Here is a 16,205-nt window from a genome sequence, read left to right as displayed (position 1 = left end):
CTCCCTGTTTACACGTTCATCTTGCTGGGTGTGGATTACCTTGGCTGGCTTAGCTAGCGCCGGAGCATCGGTGCCAGGTTCGATGGTTTGGGGGTCCTCAGGTTCTCTGGGTCATCATCCTGGGGCCGAGATCAGGCCTGCAGCCACTCAGGCATCTGATATTGCTTCCCAGCTGTCCTCTGTTTGGAAAGGTTTTGACAGGTTTCTAATCCTGAAAAAGCTCTGTGCAGCGTTGGCAACGCTAAAGCTTCAGTTTTACTGGTGATAGATGCAACACCAGTGCTGGTAAATCAGAGTTAGGCAGTGTTCTGCTCCTGCAGAGTGTCTGTGCTGAAATTTATGTTATTCAGTGGTTGAGATTCAAAGCTGGTATTAGGCTCCAAACCACTACGCAGCCCTTTGTTGTTGTCTGGACTTACTGGCTACAGCACTGGTACTCGGTGTTTTTTTATCGCTTGTGTTAGCAGTTACTGTGTGTGCCAGAGTGCCTTCACTTGTCGAGATCTATGGTTTGGGGCGTGGTGTGCTGGAACCACTTGTTCTGTTCTTTCTGGTCTCTGCAGAAAACAGAGCTTTGACAGCAAGGAGACAACGCGATCTACAGCAGGCTCTGGGGATCCCTCCTGGCTGGGGGTGCTGCAGTGGTGGGCTCAGGTGCAAGGAGCTGCAGGGGTGAAGGTCGGATGTTCAGGCAGCCTCCTGTTCTCGAAGACTCAAGGGAATGGAGTATGACTTACGGGTGTCTAGCTGGACCCTGCGTGCTCAACATCCAGCACGAGAAACCTTATGCTCTTGTTGATTTGGGGCAGTGATCTCAGTAGTCCTAATTTTGTTCTATTAAGCGTGATTGAACTAATGCTCCTGTTCAAGTGTTTTGCACCAAAGTAGATTCTTCAGGGTCTGCAAAGTCGTCAGGGCTGAGACAGACGGTGTAGTTGTATTCCTCAGTGAAGTCTTCAAACCAAATTCTTTAACTTCCATTTTGAGTGTAGGTTCTCTCGAACGCTTGCAGTGATCCGGGACTTCGAACCTCGCTTGAGCGCTGTGATGCTTCCGTGGGCTTGCTGCTGATACTGATCCGAAGACCCAACGCAGCTAGTGCTGCTGCTGGAGAATCTGAGTCATCCCCGTCTTTCTGGCTTGGAAAATTAGTAAATGTGTCACAAAGCTGTTTGCTGTGACACCTTTTGGTAAACTGGAGCTTGTCTTCGCAAACTGTTCAGTCAGTCTCTGGTAACATTTACAAAAGCTTGGAGAAACCCCTGTGTTGATCAGCTCTTCCATGGCGTTATGCTTGTAGTGCACGGCGTGTTAGAGTCGGAAATATGCTTGCTAAGGAGGTGTTCTAAAATACATTTGTGCTGAAACCCCATCTGTTAAACCTTCTTGAACTCCTCTCTTACCAAATCTAAAACTGAACGTAGTAATAGTTTACCCCACTTGAACAAACCTACCTTAAAAGGGAGCAGCGGCGTCCTGATGCTAGTTCTGTGTAGTATTTAAATGTCTCCTCTTTCGATGAATTGCGATTGGGCTCCCTGCTAATAGCTTTGAGATCATCTGCAATTAAGTGGAGTCACGTCTTCCAGGGAATTTACCCTTGGACCCCTGCTCGACACCAGTATCCTTTCTTCCCAGAACTACTAGAATTGCCTGAGGCACAGGTGGCTAAATTTAGTCTTCTAGCAAGCTAGGTATGACCTTGTAACAACAAGGACTTTTTCCACTCATCTATAGATGCCTAAATCAAAATGTAAAGGCTGAATTTCTGTGGTGGACAGAGCTTTGGGGATCAGTGACTCCGAAAAGCTTTTTGTGTTGGATAATCGGCTGCTGCTTGCAGTGCTGCTGCTGGCAGTAATTCCATGTCTGGATGCGGTTCAGAAGGCCTACAAGTGATCTGCTGGTACAAAGTGATCCTCACCGATGGGTATTAAGGCTTCAAAGAGGACAGAGATGACGTGGTGTGTAGTGGGGATTACTTGGTAATGAACACTTCTAATTGACAGCTATGGTGAAGATTAGGGATGGGAAGTGGAAGTTGAATCAAAGTGTCTTCATATGGGTGCGATTTCCGAAGCGTGTGAATGGTAATATTTGCATTCAGGGTGAGGTTAAATTCATCTGTACAAAGCAGTGCGTTATTCCAGCTTCTGTGAGAAGTTGTCAGGGTGTGAGACGGTCTCGCTTTGCACAAGGAGGTAAATCCACCCGGTACAGCACGTGCCAGAGCTGCCCAGCTCTGTATGCTGTCTGCCTGATCCTCTCTGTTCACCTTAACAGCTTTTTGTTACAGCTGATTCTAATGAAATTCGTAACTCATCCTATGAGTGTAATAAGGAGGTTACCTTAATGTATAATGGGGTTTCTGGAGCTCTTCTGCCGTCCCTGAAAAATGCCACACTTCTCTGCAGATGGTAGCACACTGCCAGCTGAATGGGAGAAGCTGGTGCTGGGAAGTAGAACAGGATTTTCGAGTGTCTGCTGTGCTTCATTGTGTTCAGGAGTGCAGTGAGTGGTGTGGTTTTTTGGCTTGTGAAAGAAACTCTTTGCAGGTGAGTGGGCAAAACCCTTAGCAAGGGCACGGCTTGCTGTTTGGGGCTGACAGGATTTATCTATTCTCTCTGCCCTTGACTGGGTTGTTGTTGGCATGCTGGTCTCTTGCTTGCTACAGGTAGTATGTGTTGTTGTTTTAATTTTTTGGAGGGATGAAATCTTCATCTGATTAAGTACTACGGGCATTGAGTAACGCTGAAGGAATTTCAATGCGTGAATGTCTGTGTAAACGTATTGCGCTGTGCGTTTCTGCCTGTTGCATCTTCAGTGGGAAACACACAGAGAAGGGCAGCTGGAGGCAGTGGAGCATCTGAAATGCCTGAGCCTCTACAGTTTGGAAGCATTTCTTTGAAGAGCAGGCAACAAAGCTCTGGATCTCACTGTTCTAGGAGTCTGTGGAGGCTGACGGCTTAGATGTGTTCAAAAAGTGGTCAGAGAAACCCGCGGTCCACAAGATGAACGCTGGTAGGACGGGACAGGCATGTCCATGCCAACATCTGCGATCTGCTGCAGGAGCTGGCTGAGCTCACTGCTCCACGCTGTCGTGGAGGGACAGAATACCAGCAGAGGATTTCTTGTTGTGTTCAACTATTCCTGCTTCATGAACCCCCTTCTTTGGAAATATCGGGGAGAAAATACTTGCAAAGAGCTCGGGAGGATGGCTCATGGATACCTAGAAGAGGAGAGCTCTCGAGGTGCTTCTCAGCGTGCTGTACATACCTGCAGCTCTCCCGTCTGTGCATAAGCAGAGGAGATTTCATACAGCATACTGTGGTTTATGTTAAAGGCATTTCAAGGTGGGATGGGTAGAAACTGAAACTGGAGAAATTTTAGAAAGGGACAAATTAGGTGATTGAACAAGAAGTTCTCGGTCACTTTAAAAGGGAAGATTCTTTAGATTCCACCTTTTTCGTGCAGCGAGTGGGAGGAGGTGATCATAATGCTTCTCTTCAGCTCTCCTAGTGTGGGATTGTGAGCAGCAGACAATCAGGCGTTCCTTCGCAGGCGGTGATGGGCTAATAGCCCAGAACTGGGTCGTCACAATAACCAGCAAGGCATGCACCTACTAATGTCCTGCTCTGTGTCATACGAATTACGTAAGGTCCCCACAGCAGCGATCACAACACTTTACCAGTGCTGTTTGGCTTGTGCTCGTGGCGTGGCTGCCCAGCTGGGGATTGCTCTTGTGGTTTCTTGGCTTCCTGATCCACGCCTGCTGAAAATCTAGTTCCAATCAGAAATTGGTCTATCAAAGCCTGCGTTTACCAGTGAGAACGTGCCTGTGGTCTTTTCAGCACGTTTGAGGAGCTGTCGATGTAGCTTTGCGCCTAGACACTAACCCCACGGAGCTTAATCCTTGCTCGGGACCGAAGCGTGCAGCGGTGGAGCAGTAAGCTCCTGAAGGCTGCGGCTCCCAGTGCTGTGCCCAGAAGTGGAGGTTTGGGTCCTGCCTTTCCCATGCACTGCTTCTGGTGCTCGTCAAACCTGTTTGTGAGCTGCTCTACCTCTAACCTGGCACAAAACTCTCTGGGTATGGTTGGGTTGTTTTTCTCCTGTTACTGTAATGAGGCAGACTCCTTCACAAGCAGGCTGATAAGAGAAACCAGCAGGAGTTCTGCTCGGGGTTGCTGCAGCGCTTGGGTTTGCTGCGTTTTGTGGGGAGCACGCTTTGAGTTGTCTTCAAAGATCATGTTGCGTCTTTGTGCGAGTTCCGTATTGTAGGCATCTCCCCAGTTTCTAGAGTGTATTATGCATTTATTTTTGTAGGCTCTTAATGTTCTCACTTGATTTTTTTTTTTAACTACCATTAGCCACAACTATGTGAGTTTAATTGAGGGAAGTATCACAAGTTTCCAGCCTGATAGGCACTTAATAAAGCCATCTGGCTGGCTAGTAGTTGTTAACTGTGTTGTTGGCCTCCACTAGAAGGAGACAACAAGTGGAGGAGGAGAACCAGGAGAGATAGCGAGAAGCTATGGAGAACCTAAAGTCTGCTGGAACGAAGCTCTTGAGAAGCAGCACAAGTGCTGATGAATGGAGACTCGTGGGCTTCTTCTGGAAGGTGTCTCCTCACTGTGTCACCCAAGTACGTGACAAGCTTTGTGCTCTGCCATGGTCATGGCCTGAGCCTGTCAGGTAGGGAGAGCAGACCCCAAATAGCAGCTTGTGGGTTACTGGCTTGTGCTGCAGGAGGAGTATCAGCTGAGCAGGCAGCTATGCTGCAGAATGTTAGGAGTGTTAATGACTTGGTGAAGCAGCGTATGAAGTGGGGGAATGTTGAGCAAATCATCACAGCTAGGAGAGGTAGGTGCTCTAACAGCTTGATTACACTTTTCTTCAAAAGTGCATGAAGAACTGAAGTATCTCATCATCAGGTGTCAATCAAAGGCATCTTGCAAGAAAACTCGGACTAGATGAGATTCTTAATTTTTCTTTTGATATGTGCTTGCAGGTTCTAGGCTGGGATTGAAATCTAGGAGTGTGAACTTGTGTAATAAGACAAATCCCATTTGACATGACTTCTTTTAGACTTCAGAGGGATTTGCAACCCTTTCTAGGAGGGACTGGGGAGTGGAAATACTCCTTGTACGGATGTTGTCAACTTCAGGAGAGTATCGGCTGTGTAACCTGGAAAGAGATCCTTGGGGAGGGAAATCCAAAGTCTGAGCAATATGCATGGTAACGTACATGGTTAATGGTAACACACAGCATGATCTGTGTACTGGGAGCTTCAGAGGAAGATGCCAGGTGAGCAGAGGCACTTCAGACCAATTGTGATCAGACTGTTCCTTAATGCCTGCTTTGATAAGATAACGAAAGTTCAAAATCCCACTTCTAAATATAACTGGCTATATATACGTCGTGTTTGGTCAAGGTGCGTGTTCTATTTCAGTCCTTTCCTCTGAGCTCGCCTCGCGCTCAGACCGTTAATCGGTGTGGTTTGGTTGGGTGGCCCTCTGCTCCTGCTTCAAGGGAAGCCAAACAGGAGGCTCGTTCTTTGCTCTGTGGTTGATTTGGGTCCTCACATGCAAGGAGGGCAGCCCTGTTCTAACTTCTCACCTATCACTGGTATATTTTTGTCATCAGAATAGGGCTGTCAAGCTAACTGTCCCCATAGCAGCCTCTGTGTGAGTGAAAAGTGGATGTTTTGTGTTCGGGTGCGTGCTTGTTTCTCCTGGAGCCACACACCATCTTTCAGACTCCTGTTTCTTGCACAGCTTCTGCAGTTGTCTGGGGGAAAGGTTAAGTCATCTGGAAGCGAGAAGTGAAATACTGCTTGGGTGGGCTTTGCCCATTTGATTTTTCCAGCTTTGGAGGCTATGTTAAGCAGGTCAAGGTTTTGGGAGCAGAGGCTGGTGTCTGAAGGATAAAATACAATTATTTTTGTGAACATCTTCCGTGAGGCTGTAACATCTTTGTCCACTCAGGCTGAGGTGTCACTGAACCACCTAATACCAAATGATTCATTGCCACTGGAAATGTGTGGTCTAGCTGCCTGTCGGGAACACCTCAAGTAAGTATAGGAAGTGAAAACTTCACTTAATGAAATTTAGAGTAAGCAGGGCGCTGCTCTGAATGATTCAAGATTTAAAGAATTTCCTTTCATGACGTTCACGTGCTGTAAGCAAGGCTATCTGAACTTGTCTGCGTGTTTTCTCTGAATTTTATGGCCTCCGACTTATTCATGGCACCGTTCTGTTCCTTTTCATCATGCAGGCCATTGGCATCAGTTTTGAAGTCCTCAGCACTTTGCTGCTAACAAAATGTAGGCCTCCTGCTACGCAGGCTATTAGAAGTACGTGCAGGTTTCAGCAGCTGTCTGCAGCTTGTGTGTGCAGAGATTGCAGTTTGGCATGCTGCAGTGTAACGCAAAGTTTTGGTTGCTGTTCTGCTTTTGTAAAGGGAAAATTGAGATCGAGACCTGCTTGCTGTACTCTGCTACATTTGAAATGTGTGGGCTACTCATGAGACTTGAGGGAATTGAGAGAGAGAAGTTGAATGGTATTTGCAAGGCTTTGCAAGCAGCAGTGTGTTTTTTTTAAACTTGTTTTTACCCAGGTGTCAGACGATAAATACTGTTCTGAGCACTGCCCAAGTACAGTGCCAGAATAAAAGCTGACTTTTTATTCTCCAGTTGAGCAGAATAAATGTAGATGTCAGCTTTGGGGCGTATTCAGAGAGGAATTTGCAAATTACTGAATCCACACAGGGGCTTTGCTTCAAGTGTAGTAGTTAAGGCTGAGAGCTGTGTGCCCAGCTCTTCTCCAGGTGTTGAATGCAAGTATTTATTTCTAGTGAAAAGACATGAAAATACCTGACAAGGTAAGATTTTCCTTCTTGACACAGCTACTTTCCACGTTCTGCAGGCAGACAGCCTTAATGTGCGGCTTGAGTCTTTTCTGCTTTTATGTCTGCTAGGCATAGGTTTTAATATCTCCTGATAAATAAGCAGCATTTGCTAATTATTCACTGATAGCTGGCACACAATGCTGCTTATTTAATTTATGCAGTGGATTTTATGCCTGCGGGGAGGCTGTGCTGAATAGCCAAAAGGCCAGACTGAGGTGGGAAGGCCCAGAACTAAGCGCAGTGGGGGCTGGAGGGGTGCGTGGAGGCGTTACGCGTGCTTGCCCTCTTCTTTCCCTGCTCCTGGGCTCTCCTTCCGCAAGCCTTCCCCCAGCCGCTGCCAGACCTTCGTACCTGTGGAGGCTTCAGAAACCTCCGTACGTTTCCAGGTTCTGAAATTTAACATCTGGGATTTGTCTCTGCTGTTTGAAGTGTCCCAGGTTTTCTTTTAATGCTCTGGCTAAAGGCCTATGTGAGAGGAGAGGGTAATACAGGGCCACGAGGTAAAGACCAGGAGCACGGTGTGTACCTGCAGATTGCTCGTTCTTGTGAAGAGAAATGATGTCTTCTAGTAGGGAAGGCGAGCCTTTCTCTAGACAAAGCTTTTGAACACTTATATGTTTGACTTGGAATACAAATGTTTCAGGTTTTTATGCCCAAACTGTCCAACAGTATTGAGGTCTCCTGAAAAGTCTCCTGTGCACCAGAAGTGGCCTACAGAAGCTGTGTTTTTCCATGTGGGTGTGGAGCTCTCTGGTTAAAAATCTGCTGACCAAAATGAATGTCGATCCAGGTCTGGTGGGTGATTTTTCAAATTAAGCACTTGTTTCTGTGGAGCTACAAATTCTGCACGTGACCAGTCAAATTTCTCCTTGTTCAAGCTTGATGCGAGCGCTGGAGCGGTGCGTTTGCCCTTGAGGTTTTGCTCCCTCCTAGTGCCTCTGGGAGCCTTTCTACCCTTTTGCAGTGCTGGGTGGATGGTGTGAAGACTTGGGAGTGGGGTACATCCATTAGGCCTGAATTTTGCTATTGCTCCCATGCTTTAATTTGTAAGGCTGTAGAAGCCTCAAGCCTAAAGATAAGCGTGTGTTTTTCCAGTGTTATCCAGAGCTTTGTGCTGCTAACTGGCAATAAAAGAATAATGAGGTAAAGTACAACAGATCCAAAACCTGTCTGTGTACCAGCTTCCCGAGAGCGCCTGTAAGGAGGGGTTTTGTGGAGTCATCTTCCCTGCCGTGGTGGAAGCGAGGTCCTCCCCTGGGAGCCGAGCAGCGTCAGCGGTATGCCCTGAACTCGCTTTGGAAATCTCATCTCTTGGTTCTGACTGCCACAGATCGTCACGGCCCCACGAGGAGATGAAAGATCTGGCCATGTACATTAAGGTAGCAAATTCAGCTATTCATGAGGTGCCTTCAGGGATGTTAGTTTTGACTCTGAACCTAAAACAAACTGCGAAGTCGGCTTCTTGACTGCTCCTTGCTTTGAGAAGTAATGAGGAAAAATATCTAGCAATACTGAAAACCTCTGGTGTGTCCTCTTTCTCTCACTGACAGCTAGAAGAGGGTTTGGGTGTCCATGGGGCTTGCCCAAACAATATGATGTTATCTAGACACGGTTTCACGTCCCTGAATGCTTATTCTCTCTCTGCTTATGGCACTCCAAAATAAGTTTCCTCTTCCTGGAGTGAGTTGCTTGGTCGGAACCAGAGCGTCCTGGTTGAAGGATTCTGCATTATTTCTGCATGGCCATGCATAGCCAAGGTCTGTTGCTCTCAAGCTGAGATGTATGTCCCCAAGCCTAAGGCCTATAGCTAGTGCCATCAAGGAGATGTCACAGGAAGTGCGCCAAGTGTCTGGAGGTACTAATTAAGCACACAAAAATTTAATTATCTGTCAAAAGCTGGAAGGGGTCTGTCTTGCTGTTTGTGGTTTTGGACAGCCTCTTTCATTCTCATTCCTTCTTTCTGTAGCAGCCTCAGTCTTCCCATAAAGAACAGATGCGCTCACCTGTCTTCTGCATAATTTTAGGTTTTGGGCCGTGAGGCTTTCTGAACGTGGAAAGGCTGGAGCTCATTACCATAATAAACTTGTGCTCCAACCGGGTTGTCCACATATTCTTGCTTGTTAACCATTGCTTTTTCTCACTCCAAGAGGTGGCTTAATTTTGTGCCATGCTTAACAGCTGAACGAGGTTGCTGGCTTCTAGTCCAGGTTTAATGTATGTTGCAGCCGTGAGCTGGATCCTCCCATTACTCCAGGGTCCTCCACACATTGCTTGAGTGATCTCGCTCCAGACCTGACTTCTGGGTGAGCGCAGCATCGTCAGTGCGTGGCTGGGTTAAGGCTGGAAAATGAGCTCCGTCTTTTGAGCTTCAAATGCTCCTAGGGGGCTGGAGTCCATCTGAGGAGGCGCTGTTGTGTGAACACGGGAGGAGCTGTGTTTGCTGTGCTGCAGGTCGAAAGGTCTGTTAGCGAATGTCCTGCGCGAGGTGGGGACGGGTTTTCGTAACTTGGCTTTGCCAGCAGGAAATGGCAGGGATGGACCTGCACTGGGGATCTTCTTACGTTGTACTTTGACTCTTCTGTACTGTGCCAGCGTTCCCGTTCTTCAAGCAGAATATGAATAATGTCTAACCCCTGGTTCAAACTTCAGCCTTAGCAGAGCGTGAAATGATTTATTTAGTTTTATTCCTGAAGTAAATCACTGTGATGTGGAGCAGGTTATAAATAGTCTCCTGTCTAGCTTCCTTGTTGGGAGATGCCGGTTCTGAGTAGAAGTTGGTATTTATGCGGAGATACCAAGGCAGTCTTTGGTCAATGATCCCTGTTAGGAATTTGAGTGCGTTACTTCTGTTTTCCTTGTAAGTTTAACTAGGGCATGTTCAAGGTGGTGAAAGAGCAAGCTTCACTGGGCTAAAGGTGCTCAGCGTTTAAATACGTGGACTGCCATGTTAATGGTCTGCTCCTACCCTTTGCCCAGGAGTGCTGCTCGGTACTTTGTCAAGTAACTGGAGGACGCTGCAACCCCTCCTCTGCTGTGAATAGAGGACTCACAATTTTCTGTTTCTTGTAGGGCTTGGATTGGGACGAGTTTGGCCGGTTCTTCCTTGCTGTAGCCTTTGGCCTGGTCAAATCACGTAAAGCAGTTCTACTTGAAGTTTGCCTTACGTGCTTCCCAATAAAATATTGGGGGATGTACTCAACCTCACGCCTCTTCATTCCACTGGAATGGCTGTGCGCTGGAGTGGTTGGGCTGTGCTGTGTTTTCCTCGCCTGGGTGGCTTCATTGACAAGCTGGTGCTGGGTAATTGTAGGCGAGGATTAATAACGATGCCCGCTGTGAGCTCAGCGGGACTTCTGAAGTCCCGTGCAATGCCAATGAGCAATCCCCATAGTTCCTCGAGGAGAGAGGTGGTGAACGCCTCTGGAGGAACATGTGTGTGACTTAGGCTGGACTGGCAACAGGTTTATAACAGTACAGGGCAGAGGGGGACCAAAACCTTGTGTGCTTTGGTCAAAGTGGTGCCTCCTGGCAGCACGGTGATGACTTTGTATCTTGTACTTGATGTTGGAAATGGGAGAAATACGCTCCTGGCTGACATAGAGTGCAGGCCAAGTGACAGACATCTGCTTCTGCAGTGGCCAGCGTAGGGGGACCAGTTCTCCCCATGTGCCTACAGAACAAGCAGATGGAGGGGGCCATATAGACCCTTAAACTTCCCCTCCAGTGATAGTTATGAAAATAAAATAAAACTGCTAGCTTTGCATGCCCCTGGACATTAGGGAGCCTGGTTGCTTGTAGTCCATTGCAGAGCAGCACGTGTAAGGGAGTCTGACATGGCACTGCAGCGTTTTGGGGCCTGTTTTGAGTGGACTGTCAGGGTTTTTTTGGAACTTGAAGTTGCTTTTAAAATCGTGATTTTGGTTAGAACAGCCCATGCTCTTTCTCCAAAGGAAGTTAAGCACCTAAGTTTTGAATGCAGAACAGAGTAACCTCTATTTGCTCATTCGAAGCAGAGCTTTCCAGAAATATTTTGAAACAGTTTCATTTTGGTTCAACCTTCACCTCCCTGTCACAGGGGCTACATGTACTGGAGGGTGGTTTTTTTTTGAGGAAAAAGGCGCAAACAAACAAAGCCTCTTGTGCTGACCAAACTGCCTGGAGCATCGCAGGAGGTGTAGTCAGCCCAGGGATGCTGCTGCATGTTTGGGAACCTGTTTCCCAAGGTGGGGAAATGCAGTTTACCAAAAACAAAAGGCAGAATTTCCAGAGACGGAAACTCGTGTTTTAAGAAAACCCTGTTGTCTTCTGAAGTTCATGTTATTGCACAGAAGGCTCTTAGTTTGCCGAGACACGGGGGTAAGAAGAAATACTAGTTTTTTTTCTGTAGGAAGTGCTGTTTGGCTCAGTTTCTCCTGCAGTACACATGGAAGTTGTATTAAACTGAAAACTGTAAACCAAGTTTTTATTTCTTAGCAGAATAAAGCAAGATTGGAAGTTGCTAGCTTTAGCTGTTGCCTTTAGATTTTCTAAAATGTTTTCTTTTGCCTTCCAGATTCATTACAGATATGACTGGCTAGCTGCTGTGCTGCTCCTATGCCCCAGCACTTCCTGCCCTGTGATTTCAGATAGCAAACACAAGAAGTGAATTGCAACACGTGTGGTGAGTACCATGTGGCTTCATATTCTGGAGGGTCTTAGCATGCAGCTCTTACCTCTGTTCCTAAGAAGTTTCTAATTATTAAGTCTGTGGAGTTATGCCAGGAGACCCAAATGCAAGTAGTTCAATTCCTATGCCTTATTTCCTTTTTAGTATTTTCTTTCAGTTTTGCCAGCATTTTTCTTGCCTGAGGTAACTTCTCTGGGAACTTGCATCTCTGATCTACTTTCTGTAGCTTTATTTATTTTTAGAAATGTGCATGTTGAGCTGAAAACTAGGTAGCTGCAATGCTGCCTGTCAACAATGAATATCTTCAACAAGGAAATGGGGCAGGATAGTCAGGGAGAGTCCAAAGTCTTTTGTGAGGAGCTGAAGCTTCTAGACAAGTGTTTTAACTCTGTTACCAAGAGGAGAATTGATGTGCTTTGTAAATGAGCATTTGTTCTGGTGTGATGTGTAAAATATGGGCCGGGTTGCCTATTCTGCTCGTTTCATCGGTTAATTTTAATAAAAAACTCGAAAGATGCTGAGTTTTCTTCTCCAGAACAGAGAAAGCAAAGGAAATAACGTTCATAGGTGGGTATTTGATGTCAGTGTGGATAGATACCTTGACTTCACAAAACAGGTGGTAGTGATGAAAGTAAACAAAAAAGCAAGTGTTTTGGTTTGGTAAGAGAGGACCTTGAGAGAGCAATGTGCCTCTGCTTGGCATGCGTTTTTGGGGTGTTTGTAATGAATACTGCAGGAGTGAAAGTGGCACTACAGTTTCCTTTCTGGGCTTCTGAAAAAAGGCAACAAACTTTTTTCTGTTGTTGTTTGAACGTAAGCCAGTGCAGACTAAGTAATAGTGATTAAATGCTTTGGGTCTTTGGTTTCAGATCTTAATGGTCTCATCCTTTTGGGGTACTGTTTCTACTTTTGAACAAAATGGCTTCACAAAACAAATTCTTTCTAAATTGTAATTTTCATTTTAAACTTTGTGTAGTTAAACTTTGTGTAGACAGCCTAATAAACTTTTGACTTTTGGTAATTTCAATGGGGGCAGGGGGAACAAATGAGCAGCTGATAGTTCGATGCTTTCAGTAGCTTCAAGCCTGGAGGAGAAATCGGTTTTCAATTTTGCTTTGTATGGTATGTCCAATTATTATGCAGTTTCATCCCCTGAAACTGATTTATCTCTTTTTGGTGCCAGTAGTAGGAGTGCCATTAATTGTTTGAAAAGTCTTTAGTTTGAGCAATTCAGGCTGGTGCAGTACAGTGCTTTTAATATCTTCATATGAACGCAGCAGAGACTGTAGGCATCTGACTCTGCTTCGTTTTTATATTGTTTTGTCTTAAAGATAAGCAAGCCCCTGGAGTCTGAAGCAGCCCACTTTGTTGATGTGATGTTGCGGAGGGTTTCTTTCATGACAGAAGTCACTGGCTTGTTTTTCTTCTTCCCTACCTGCAAGTCTGGGATCTTGAGAACTTTTTTATCAGATGAAACCATTTCCACGGGGTTTGGGATCATAGTGTGCTTTTCAGCTTGAGAGAAGCTTCTGCCCAGCTCACAATGTTTTAACTTGCCTCCCTCGCTTGCTTTCTGTTCAGCCACTGACACAAAGATGTAGATTTTTAGCACAGACTGCTAGGCAATGTGAATGTGAGATCAGATGCTGAGGAGACCCAAGTGCATGTTGTTTTCTGATTGTTGATAATGCATTACTGAAACTCTTTATCGGTTCCAAGACACTGAAAAGTGCTGCTGTCTCAGCCACAGATCTTGCTCCCGAGCTGCCTACGCTTGTATCCTGTTCCTGCCTCCTGTCTTATCTTTCTGTGTATTTTAACACTTAAACCAGCTCTGGTTTTCCTATTTCACGACTTTCATTCCCCCATGCTCCTGGGTAAGCCAGCACCTTACCCATTCAGGGAGCCTCCATCTGCACGCTCCCTCTGTTGGGATCCCCAAGCAGAGGCACACCGGCATGACTCTTCCCAGCTCCAGTGAAACCTGTGCCAGGCCCTTCTGCTTGTGTGTCTATGCTGTGAAAACAGGTTTTGGCTGTACAAGAGAGGGGCTAGCTCCCCAGCCTGCCCTGTTTTCCTCCAGCGTGCTTGGCGAACCCGCAGTGCCACCTTAAGTTTGAGGAGTGTGGCTTTAGGACCAGATTTTATCCCAGGTGGCACAGATGAACAGGAGCAACAGCAGCTGATTAAATGGTGAAATTCCCAGATTGAGCAGTTGCTTGTGTGGCACATCTCTGCTGTGCTCAGTAAGTGGAGCTTTGGAGTGGCTTTCTGCCTTGTAGTAGATGCGGTACGTGCCGGTATGTGGTAGACCTGGCCCAGTGGTGGCTTGTGCCGGACGGTACTGTGCCATCAAATCGATTGGGGTGGGTTGCAGGTGGACTTCTCCATGCAATACCAACGCAAGCCAGCTGGACCCAAAGCCTGAGCCTCGGTGCCCAAAGAGGGGGACAGCAGTGAAACCCATGGGTGCCTCTGCTGCTCTGGGGCTGTGCACTGAGAGTCATCCTGATGATTTGTGGTAGCTAAAATATCCTTCTGCATGCGAAGCTTTCTAGTTGTATTAGTCATCCATCAGGCTTCTGGATTATTTAAGTGCTGAAGCTCTCCTCAAAGAACAGCAATATCTATTTGTAGAAAGGTACATAATGTGAAGTGCAATTCCAGTATATTCAAGTTACGCTGTTTGAGATGTTCTTGGGAATGCTGCCTCCCCTGTTGTGGGACTTCATGATCTGTGGAGCCTGTATCAAAGATCTGTAATCTTATAAGGTGTCTTGGGGACTCAAGTGGTGATGCCATTAGGGTTCCTTTTCAGCTATGAACTCTTTCCACAGTCACACCTCCAGTTCGGCACAGTGTGGCTTCACCTGTTAGGTGTTGGTTGTAAAGCACTGATATACCCAGAAGGACAAGGGGACAGTGACCAAAAAGGTGCTCAGCAGCTACAGGAAAATATTCTTCCGCTAAGTATGGGGGGCCTAACTCAAAATGTTAATGACCAAAACCACCCTGTTTAACTCTTCAGCTTGTACAGACTTGATCTGAGCCTGAAAATGCCTGGAGCTGAACTGGTCCACCCCGAGCTGTAACTCATCTCTAGCAGACTGCCTAAGGAAGCTCTCGAGGACAGCTGCTAGCCAGAAGGTTAATTACAATACAGCACGATTATATTTCCATACACTTAGCAAAAACTTGAATCTTTATTGCTTTTGTAATGCATACAGGTTAACTTCATGATATTCTAACCCCAAAATTAAACATACGGGTTCATGTAATGTTTGAGATTCGTAGGCTGGCAAAACGCTTGTTCTTCCTTATGCGGTCTGGCTTTTATGTAACTCATTATTTTTGCTCAAATGTTGCAGATAGTCTGTTTCCTCTAGCAACAGCCACCAGATGTTTAGCTGAACAAGACTTAATTCTTTAAAATTGACCTGTAAGAAATGTGTGAAGGCGAACCCGGGGGTGGAACAATTGTATGTCAGCATGATTTCCATTTTCTCACTAAGAACCCAGTGCAAGCCTTGCAGTTTCATTTAGCAACGATGGATCCTTATTTTTTGTGGTACAAGGCCTTTTCCATGGTTTTTAATGTTTCCATAAATGTGGTGTTTTAAGGTGGGTCGGGAGGAGGGAAGTTGAGCTGTCTAATGAGGGTTAACATGGCTTGGGCAATTAAGGCTGTATGGGCTGGGTCTGTCTGGTGGATCCGCAGCCGTGCAGATCCTGCTGTGAATTCTGGTTGTCAGCAAGGTGTCTTACATACCTGTAGGTCACCTCTTGTCAGCCCTTGGTCTTTGCTGGGCTGATTATTTCACAGTTCAATGGGAAACCGACTCCTGCCTCAGTTTCAGTGGTGGGTGGAAAGAATGCCCCAGTGTTTTATGGAGGATAAAGACAGGACAAGGGGTAACAATTCTAAATTTTTTTTAATAGGTTTAGATTTAGACATCAGAAATTCTTTATCTGTACTTGAGAAGTGCATGTGGGGTGGAGAAGTACAGCTCTGCAAATGGTTTCAGAGGTCTCAGTATCTGCTGGTTTAGGTTAGAGATGCTTCTGCTGGAAATGATGATTATCTAGTACCAGAAATGCTTCAGGACATGGTGCACATGCTCCAGCCTTCTCATTTAGGGATTCCAGCATGTGTTAGCCTTTGTTTTGGTGCTCTTTCAGAAATTCTAGATGCCTCCCACAAAGTTTTGACACAGCTTAAGGGGGAGGTAACTTGAATATCCTTCTCCTCTAGTGAGGTGTGAGGCTAGTACTCAAAGTAATGCTTCAAACTCCTATCCCCTTGTGCTGCTTGCATCAGGCTCGTACTTTCAGTAATTTTCAGAACCAGTGCATGATGATACTTACAGTAAGGCCTTGCTAAAATGAGCTTGTGAGCAATGTGCTTGCTGGATTTTACTGCTGTCACCTGATGTTGTCATCCTTGCACAACAAGCTCCTCCTTTAAGTATATTCTAGATATCAAAAAGGAGATGGTATTGAATTATTTTGCTTACTATCTGAAGTTGATAACTGAAATATTACATTGAATTGAAACATCAACTAAATAATTGAAGTTCAGCGTCTGCTGTCCTAGCTTCCCCCAGTGGGAAGGGGGAGGCAGGCTGTGCCACAT

The 16,205-nt window shown here is 46.1% G+C and overlaps 1 protein-coding gene across 2 annotated transcripts in view; it reads left to right on the top strand.

Moving 5' to 3' along the window:
- CSNK1G1 (casein kinase 1 gamma 1) overlaps window positions 1-16,205 on the top strand; it is a 102,329-nt gene that overhangs the window by 6,422 nt on the left and 79,702 nt on the right. Inside the window, exons 1-2 of one of the 2 annotated variants that reach the window (XM_040569574.1) lie at window positions 10,218-11,129; window positions 11,459-11,566. The gene's annotated coding sequence lies outside the window, so the exon portion shown is untranslated. Of the gene's footprint in view, window positions 1-10,217; window positions 11,130-11,458; window positions 11,567-16,205 lie in introns of those variants that run through there. The other variant, XM_040569573.1, reaches the window with a different exon arrangement.

This window comes from Cygnus olor, chromosome 11, assembly GCF_009769625.2.
Source record: "Cygnus olor isolate bCygOlo1 chromosome 11, bCygOlo1.pri.v2, whole genome shotgun sequence".
NCBI lineage: Eukaryota > Metazoa > Chordata > Aves > Anseriformes > Anatidae > Cygnus > Cygnus olor.
Note: the sequence above shows the minus strand (reverse complement) of the source record. Positions and strands in the feature narration are given on the sequence as shown.